Source organism: Squalius cephalus, assembly GCF_949319135.1.
Source record: "Squalius cephalus genome assembly, chromosome: 4".
NCBI classification, from domain to species: Eukaryota; Metazoa; Chordata; class Actinopteri; order Cypriniformes; family Leuciscidae; genus Squalius; species Squalius cephalus.
Genome location: NC_137125.1, coordinates 28,358,377 through 28,367,513, shown reverse-complemented (window position 1 = coordinate 28,367,513; position 9,137 = coordinate 28,358,377).

Genomic DNA, 9,137 nt, shown 5'->3' with positions numbered 1-9,137 from the left:
TCCCACCACCAGCACCAGCGGCAGAGGATCTACCTGAGCCCCGTCTACCCACACCGGAAGGGTATTCTGGTGAGCCTGAATTCTGCAGAGCTTTTCTTACGAGATGTTCCATGCACTTTGCCTTACAGCCGCGCACCTTTCAGAGTGAATCATCCAAGGTGGCATTTGTGCTGACACTGCTGTCAGGAAAGGCATCTCTCTGGGGAACGGCGGTGTGGGAGAATAAGGACGACTGCTGCACCTCGTTCCAGGCACTCTCCGAGGAGATGAGGAGGGTTTTCGATCGCGCAGTGGCGGGTAAGGAAGCGGCCAGATTACTCGCCGATCTGCGTCAAGGTGAAGGCTCGGTGTCGGATTACTCCATCCGTTTCCGCACCCTGGCCGCAGAGTGCCGTTGGAACGAGGAGGCGCAGTGGGACAGATTCCTGCATGGGCTGGCTGACCGCGTTCTTAGAGAAATCTACGTTTTGGACCTCCCTGAGACACTTAATGGACTGGTGGAGCTGGCGTTAAGAGTGGACGCTCGCCTGAATCGTGTGACCGGACTGACACGTCCAAATCGTCCCCAGCACAGCGTGGAGGACCACCAGCCCAGTGGAGCGAGCGCGGTCAGCCCTGTTTCCGACCACGAGCCCATGCAGGTAGGGAGAGCTCGGCTTTCCCGGGAGGAGAGGGAAAGGCGGAGATCCCAAGGACTCTGTCTGTACTGCGGGCGGGCTGGTCACTTTATCCATTCGTGTCCGGTAAAAGAGCAAGCCCGATAGTAAGTATGAGGCTACAATCGGGTGGGATCTCCGCCGAGAAGACCTCATCACCATCATCGACCCTCCTCCCGGTAAGACTGAGATGGTCCACACACAGCACTCAAGCACTACTGGATTCGGGAGCGGAAGGTAATTTCATGGACTTCAAGCTTGCACTCAAACTTCAGATTCCCATCACTCCCCTTCCGCACAAGATAACCGTCAACGCACTCAATGGACAGGAACTTCCCCGGATTACTCATGCTACCGAAATCATCACTCTCATCACTTCTGGCAATCACACCGAACGCATATCATTTCTCCTCATGGACTCACCACTTGCACCAGTGGTTCTGGGACACCCGTGGCTCACTCGGCACAATCCTCGGGTCGACTGGCGCACTAACACTATTTCCACATGGAGTAACCACTGTCATGAGTCCTGTTTGGTGTCGGCTTGTTCTTCTGTGTCTGGTTCTGTGTTTCAGAGTGAGGCAGCGGATTTATCTAACGTGCCCGCAGAGTACCTCGACCTGAAGGAGGTGTTCAGTAAGTCTCGTGCTGCTTCTCTTCCTCCGCATCGTTCCTATGACTGTGCGATAGATCTACTGCCAGGTAAATCTCCGCCTAAAGGCAAACTTTACTCTCTTTCTGTTCCCGAGAGGGAGGCCATGGAGAAATATATTTCTGATTCTCTGGCCTCTGGGTTCATCCAGCCTTCCTCTTCTCCTGCGGGGGCGGGGTTCTTTTTCGTTGGGAAGAAGGATGGTTCTCTGCGACCTTGTATTGATTACCGAGAGCTGAACAACATCACGGTAAAGAATTCTTATCCTTTGCCGTTGATGTCTTCAGCTTTCGAGAGGTTGCAGGGAGCATCCATTTTCACGAAACTGGACTTACGCAATGCATATCATTTGGTTCGCATCAGGAAGGGGGATGAATGGAAAACCGCTTTTAATACCCCTAGGGGGCACTTTGAATATTTGGTTATGCCTTTCGGGCTTTCCAACAGCCCAGCGGTTTTCCAGGCACTCGTGAATGACATGTTGAGAGACATGGTAGATCAATTCATATACGTTTACCTGGATGACATATTGATTTTTTCCTCGTCTCTCCAGGAACACGTTCAACACGTCAGGCGAGTGCTCCAGAGACTATTAGAGAATGGGCTTTTTGTCAAGGCGGAGAAGTGCGTGTTTCATGCACAGTCTGTTCCCTTCCTAGGGTACATCATCTCGTCTGAGGGAGTGCGCATGGATCCTGACAAGGTTAAGGCTGTGGTAGATTGGCCAAGTCCAGATTCCCGTAAGGCCCTACAGCGGTTTCTGGGGTTCGCCAATTTTTACCGGCGTTTCATTCGTAATTTCAGCCAACTAGTCGCACCTCTGACTGCCTTGACCTCCCCCCGAACGACGTTCAGGTGGTCGAACACTGCCGAGGCAGTGTTCAACAACCTCAAAGGTCGCTTCGTTTCGGCTCCCATTCTGGTCACCCCTGATCCCACACGTCAGTTCGTGGTGGAGGTCGACGCGTCAGAGGTGGGAGTAGGAGCAGTGCTTTCACAACGCGCTTCCTCAGATGACAAGATGCATCCCTGCACGTTTTTTTCTCATCGACTATCGCCTGCCGAACGTAATTATGACATTGGTAACAGAGAGATGTTGGCAGTCAAGTTAGCGTTGGAGGAGTGGCATCATTGGTTAGAGGGTTCGGGGGTACCCTTTATCGTTTGGACCGATCATAAGAATCTTGAATACATCAGATCTGCTAAAAGACTCAACTCCAGGCAGGCTCGGTGGGCTCTTTTTTTCGGACGTTTTGATTTTGTTCTCTCGTACCGCCCGGGTTCCAAGAACATCAAACCCGACTCTTTATCTCGTATTTTTGATCCATCCGAACGCCCGGTTACTCCCGAGTGTATTTTACTTGAGAAAGTTGTCATCTCCACTCTGGTATGGGAGGTCGAATCGAGGGTCAAGACAGCCCTAGAAGGGGTAACGCCTCCGCCTGGTTGCCCACCGGGTCGTTTGTTTGTTTCGGAGGGGTTACGGCCCGACGTTATTCGATGGGGTCATTGCTCCAACGTGGCTTGTCATCCAGGAGTGACTCGAACCAGTTTTTTAGTTAAGCAACGATTCTGGTGGCCATTAATGGCTCGCGACATTCACGATTTTGTGTTGGCTTGTTCAGTCTGTGCCACTGGTAAGACATCTAATCAACCCCCAGATGGGTTACTTCGACCGCTGTCTGTCCCTTCGAGACCCTGGTCCCATATCGCTCTAGATTTTGTCACCGCCCTCCCGCCTTCCAATGGCATGACGGTTATTTTAACCGTAGTGGACCGGTTCTCGAAGGCAGCACATTTCATCCCCTTGCCCAAATTACCTTCAGCCAAGGAGACAGCGGTCGCAGTCATAGATCACGTCTTTCGGTTACATGGCCTCCCGATGGACGTGGTCTCTGACAGGGGTTCCCAATTCGTATCCAAATTTTGGCGAGAATTTTGTAAATTACTGGGGGCCACGGTCAGTCTGTCCTCGGGCTATCATCCCCAGACCAATGGCCAATCTGAACGAGCCAATCAGGACCTCGAGAGAATGTTGCAATGTTTGGTCGCCAAGAATCCGTCGTCCTGGAGCCAACAGCTTTCTATGGTGGAGTACGCCCACAATTCGTTACCAGTGTCATCCACGGGCCTCTCGCCATTTAAGTGTAGTATAGGTTACCAGCCACCAATTTTTCCGAGTCTGGAATCCGAAGTCGCGGTCCCCTCCGCTCACGCATTCGTCCAGAGGTGCCGCCGTACTTGGACTAGAGCCCATGAGACTCTACTCCAAGCAGGAGGGCGCATGAAGGCCAAGGCCGATCGCCACCGGTCAAAGCCTCCCGTGTACGTCGTGGGTCAAAAAGTGTGGCTTTCTACCAAGAATATTCTGCGCCGCTCCGTGTCTAACAAGTTAGCTCCCAAATTCATTGGCCCGTTTCCTGTCACCAAAATTATTAGTCCGGTGACAGTCCGACTCAAACTTCCTCCTGCGTACCGGGAGAATTCACCCCGCCTTCCATGTGTCCAAAGTCAAGCCCGTGTTTTATTCTCACATTAATCCGCCTGCCCCGGTTCCCCCCCCGCCGCGACTCGTAGATGGGGAACTTACTTATTCGGTTCGTCGTATTCTGGATTCGAGACGGAGGGGACGCGAATTTCAGTACTTGGTGGACTGGGAGGGTTACGGTCCAGAGGAGAGAAGTTGGGTACCTGCTAGAGACATTCTGGATCACTCCCTTATCGATGATTACAATCGACAGGTAAGGTTATCTGGGAACGCCAGGAGGCGTTCCTAGGGGAGGGGGTACTGTCACGGTTCATGAATCGGCTGTCTCATTTCTGATGTGTGTGTGTGTGTGTCTGTATGTGGGCGTGGTTACTCATTGTAGTGATTAGTGTTTCCAGCTGTGATCAATCCCCCGTTCCCTTTATATGTGCAGTAATTCCCATCTCATGTTGTCAGATCGTTGTGGTTTCCCCGGTGTCGTGTCCTGTTCCCGTGTGGCTCTCAGTTTCCCTGCTGTGGATTTTGTCGTGTGGTTTCGTTGTGTTCGTCACCTCGTCTGGACGTTCCACTGGTTCCTGGTTTCCTGAGCACGCTTCACTTCACCACCACCGGAGGCCATCGAAGTCCCTGTGCCACAATCGTCATCTGAGTGTGTTTCCCCGACCTGTGTTTGTGCGTTTCTGACTCTCAATAAACGCCTTTTACTTGCAACTGTATCCGTTCTGATTTCCTCACACAGAGGGTGTTGAAGTGGAAGCTTTGATGGAGGAAGAAGATGAGTGTTCTGAATATCAGCTTCCAAAGCATCACCGTTGTGCCTGTCATGTTCTGAATTTGATCTCAACCGTAGATGCTAGAAAAGCTGAATCAAATGTTATGTACAAGAAGATATCTCGTGCAGCATTTGCCAAGTGCTCAGCTCTTTGGAATAAGAGTGCCCGGTCATCTACAGCTGCAGAGGTTATTGAGAGGGAGTGCAAGCTGCAATTGATCCGTCCAGTTCAGACCAGGTGGAACTCTCTCTTCCTTGCAGTTGAGCGAATACTGAGGATAATTAGGGAAAGTGGAGAAGGAGCAGTCAGAGCAGTGACCATTGCACTTAAAGTCCCAATGTAAGTTTGTCATGGAGCAGATACGTAGTTGTGATGTGGTAGGCTATTGATTGTGTGAAATAATGTTGTTTACTAATGATTTACTCCATTTAATTGAACTGCAATAGTGTAGCCTATGCTTATCATGCTGACATTATGCATGTTCTCACATGGTGTTTTACAGGTTCAGCCCTGCAGAACTTGCTTTCTTGTCTGACTATGCATCAACCATGAACCCAGTCTCTAAGGCACTCAACATATTGCAGGGAGAGGTGGATGTCCACATGGGATGGCTGGTACCCACTATAACGCTCCTAACTGTGAAGCTGGACCGCCTCCAAACTTCATCCAAGTTCTGCCAGCCACTGATCTCTGCTCTTCAGGAAGGAATACAGCAGCGGTTTGGAAAAATGATGAATGACCCAGAACTCATATCTGCTGCAATTTTACTTCCTAAGTTTCGCACATCATGGACAAGCAATGAAAACTTGCTAAAGTTGGGTAAGTCATTTAAATAATTTCTTTGTCAAGCATTCATTTGTTAATAGAATAATGGGTAGTGGTTCATTTTAACCAATATATGTTATTTTCAAAGCTAACTGGTATTTTAAAAGGCTAGACAGAAATACTCTTCATTCATGTTTGGATTTTTTTTTTTGTGCAGGCATGGACTACATCAAGACACACATGGAGGAAGAGCCAGCCTTATCATCACCTGGTAGCCATTCTGGATCTGAGGAGGAAGACTTTTTTGGCCTTATGAAGGGAAATGTCCACGAAACCACAAAACAGTTGGATGCCTATCTGGCCAACACTTCTACCTCAATGGACATACTCAAGTCAGTGCCCACAGTTTTTAATTTGTCCCTGAAGCTCAACACACCATTGCCCGCATCAGCAGCATGCGAACGAATGTTTAGCACAGCAGGGCACATTTTTTCTGCAAAAAGAGGCAGGCTAGGATCAAAAAGCTTTGAGAACCAAATTTTGTTGAAATTAAACAAAAACTATTGGTAATGCTATGCGGAACCAAATACAGTATTAGGGCTCTAATACTCTCATGTTCTATAGGGGCATTTTGCCCTTTTGACCTTTGATTGCCTGGCCAAAATTTTTATTTGAAGGTCCTTTGTTTTTAAGTTTCTTATCGTAACATCTGCCTTTATATTGACTTCATTGTTTTTCACATAGATTCTGGTTTTTTTTGTCCTGTTAATGTTAGGTTGATCAGAGTTCTAAATAGCAATATTGCTTGCATGTTTTAAGAGAAGCACTCACCCTTGTCAAATTTTGTTTGGTGCTTATTTTTTTCTCATTCTAATGTGTTATACATTATTAGCCTAATGCTTTTGGATTTTCTGTAATCAATGGAGTATAAGCCTCAAATGCAGTTTTAGTCATGCAGGCCAAGGTAAAGGACTAAAGCAACTGTTGTTGAGCAGAATAAACTGGTCATACAAATTTGATTAAAGTGTTCAGAATAACACTCACCTGTGTACTTTTGAGTTTTTTTTACTGCTCTTAATAGTATAGTAAAAATAAAATAAATTGTATGTCATAATTGGCTTAGCTTAATTATTATTTAATGAGTAATAAGTAAATAACCAGATTTTTACAGTGTGTCAGTATTGCAGAGAGCTTGCACAACAACCCTTTCCAGTACACAATAGAAATTGTTTGTGATTATTACAATTGAACAGCCCAGACATTGAGACAACTGATTGTGTACTTTTACTTAAAAAAATATTTTAAAGTAAATTTAAAAGTATGTACTTAGGACTTTTACTTAAGGAAGATGTTGATGTAGCAATTATACTTTTACTTAAGTATATATTTTGCAGGGTAGTTGTACTTTTACTTAAGTACTAAACTTAAGTACTTCCTCCACCACTGACAGCAATAGAGGGGGTTTCCGGTTATGGCGCACGAGGAGTAGACGTGTACGCGGCTCGCTCCCTAAACTTTTAAGTTTATCTCTAAAACCTCAGCATTTTCGTTGACATCTGACAGCATTTGTTTTATAACCGCTTCGGGATTTTATTCGATCTTGAAATGTCCAAAGGAAGGGGAAAACAAGTCGATAAAGACAGAGAAGGCGCCTCTTCGACGGGTGTTAGCGTTACGCTAGCCGAGATCAGTGCTTTACATGATGACCTCAGAGCATCTATCGCCACGGACTTCAAAGCACCTTTCGAAAGTTTGGCAACGAAGTTGGACAACATTCAGTCCACAGTGGCAGATCATGATCTTCGCATCGTAAGTCTTGAGGCCGGCACTACGGAGATCAGTCAACAGCTTGAACGACTCGAAGCTACGTGTTCGGGCCTCCAGAAGGATAACGAGTGGCTTAAGGCTAAAGTCTCAGATCTCGAGAGCCGTAGTCTGCGCCAAAACATTCGAATCCTGGGCTTACCTGAGTCAATCGAGGGGCCGCGTCCAAGTACATTTTTTTCCCAGCTTCTGGTCGATGTCCTTGGATCTCAGGTGTTAACCTCGCCGCCCGAGCTAGATAGAGCTCATCGCAGCCTCGCACCTAAACCAGCGCCTGGGCAGAGACCGAGACCCGTCATCTTGCGATTTCATCGCTTTCAAGTGAAGGACTTGGTCATCCGTGAATCTCGCAAAAAGGGTGAGTTGATGTATGAAGGACACAAAATCTGTATCTTTGAGGATTACTGCCCTGAGGTTTTGAAACTTCGCTCCGAGTATAAGGATGTGATGTCGTCATTGTACAAACGCGGACTCAAGCCTGCGCTTCTGTTCCCTGCTAGACTGCGAATTACTCTTCCAAACAGTGAGAAGAAATGGCTGGCTTCGGTTGCGGAAGCCAACAACTTCATCCAGAGCTTGGACTCATAGTAAATTGGACGGACTGTATTCTACTATGAGCAGTCTTGATTTTTTGGCGTTTTTTTCCCCCATTATTTTAAGTAATGGATTGGCTGTCGGCCCCGCGGATTTGAGTCTAGACACTTGGCTAAACTGGACAAAGTTGTTTCTTTTTCTTTCTTCAAACTTGCTAACTACAAGGTCCCTTCAAATCTCATTTTATTTACAGTTTGGTATATATATATATATATATATATATATATATATATATATTAAAAAAACAATAATAGTGTTTTGCAATTAGATTTTAATTTTGGCATACAGACAAAACTTTTAATTTTCAAATAAGACTCCATCATACTGCGAGCAGGCTGCTTAATTATTACTTGTTAAGGATAATGTGGGCTGTTTAGTTATTTTAACAGTAGATTGTTTGTTAAGCTTGACAAAGTTGAGTTGTTTTATATTGAACTTGTTCACCACAAAGTTCCTGCTATTTGATTAAGCTTAATTTATACAGGGTGTGCTAATTTTGGACAGCTAGTTTTACTGTCCTTTTGCCCAATATGTGTATATATATATGTATATATATATATGTATATATGTATGTATGTGTGTATATATATATATATATATATATATATATATATATATATATGTATGAATATGTGTGTGTATGTATATATGTGTGTATGTGTGTGTATATATATGTATATATTTATATATATTATTATTTTTATTTTTATTATTATTATTTTATTATTATTATTTTCTTTAAAAGTTTGCACTTATATTTTACATTAGATTTGTTTCTGAAGAATGTCTGTCAGTAATTTCTGATAATCACTATTGAGGTTGTGCACCTTTTATGGGAGGACAAGGAGTTAGGAAACTTGTTATGGTAAAGTGGCTCCAGCTGCTGTTCTTGTCAGCTGATGGGAGGGGTGGGGGTAGGGGTTGTTGTTGTTTGTTTTTTGTTTTGTTTTTTTTGTCTCTTGGTCGTTCTCTTCTACCTTTGTCAATCTGTGTGCAGTCACTATGGCACTTTATATCCTTATATGCTACAAGCAAGGTATACTATTGGCTGGGTCTGTGTGGGGGTGTGGGGGTCTCAGAAATCTTGTCATGTTCAGGGAATTAATTATCCACGCCCGTGATGAATAACAAGATGGCAACTCATGGTGCACTGAAATTCACCAGCTGGAACGTCAAAGGACTGAATTCTCCGGTGAAACGAAATAAAGTTCTTAATTATTTGAAACAATTGAATACTAGCATAGCCTTTATTCAGGAAACACACCTCAGGCCTGCAGACCATCTAAGTATTAGAAAGGGCTGGGTAGGCCAGCTCTACCACTCCAGCTTCCAGGATAGGTCCCGCGGGGTAGCTATTCTCATACATAAATCGGTTCCTTTCTCCG